At 46.6% G+C, this 726-nt stretch overlaps 1 pseudogene; it reads right to left on the bottom strand.

Annotated features, from left to right (window-relative positions):
• Positions 1-237: 237 nt before the first annotated feature.
• On the bottom strand, positions 238-354 carry LOC124552852 (annotated as a pseudogene).
• Positions 355-726: the final 372 nt, after the last annotated feature.

Genomic DNA, 726 nt, shown 5'->3' with positions numbered 1-726 from the left:
CTCCTCAAATGGTTCAAACTGCTCTAAGCACTATTGGACTTTACATATGAGGTCAACAGTCCCCTAGATTTAGAACTATTTAAACGTAACTAACCTAAGGACATCACACACATCCATGTCCGAGGCAGGATTCGAACCTTCGACCGTAGCAGCAGATTAAGCGCCTAGAATCGCTCGGCCACAGCGGCCGGCAAATAGCTCCTCAGTTTGCCTCACAAGGGCTGAGTGCACCCAGTTTGCCAACAGCGCTCGGCAGACCGGATGGTCACCCATCCAAGTGCTAACCCAGCCCGACGACGCTTAACTTCGGTGATCTGACGGGAACCGGTGTTACCACTGCGGCAAGCCGTTGGCATGTTCTGAGTCTATTGAACTACAATAATTAAGAAACTTCCTGGCAGATTAAAACTGTGTGCCGGACCGAGACTCGAACTCGGGACCTTTGCCTTTCGCGGGCAATTACTCTACCAATTGAGCTACGCAAGCACGACTCACGCCGCGTCCTCACAGCTTTACTTCCGCCAGTACCTCGTCTCCCACCTTCCAAACTTCATATCAGCGCACACTTCGCTGCAGAGTGAAATCTCATTCTACAATAATTACGTTTCAACCACTGCTTTCGGAAATACAATTTTTTAATTACACAATTAGAATTTTCTGTGCTTTTTTCACGTTATCCTAAATAATTTTAATTATACAAAACACTGTGTTCTACTTTTAGTTCAG

This window comes from Schistocerca americana, chromosome 10 (genome assembly GCF_021461395.2).
Source record: "Schistocerca americana isolate TAMUIC-IGC-003095 chromosome 10, iqSchAmer2.1, whole genome shotgun sequence".
In the NCBI taxonomy this organism is placed as follows: domain Eukaryota; kingdom Metazoa; phylum Arthropoda; class Insecta; order Orthoptera; family Acrididae; genus Schistocerca; species Schistocerca americana.
Note: the sequence above shows the minus strand (reverse complement) of the source record. Positions and strands in the feature narration are given on the sequence as shown.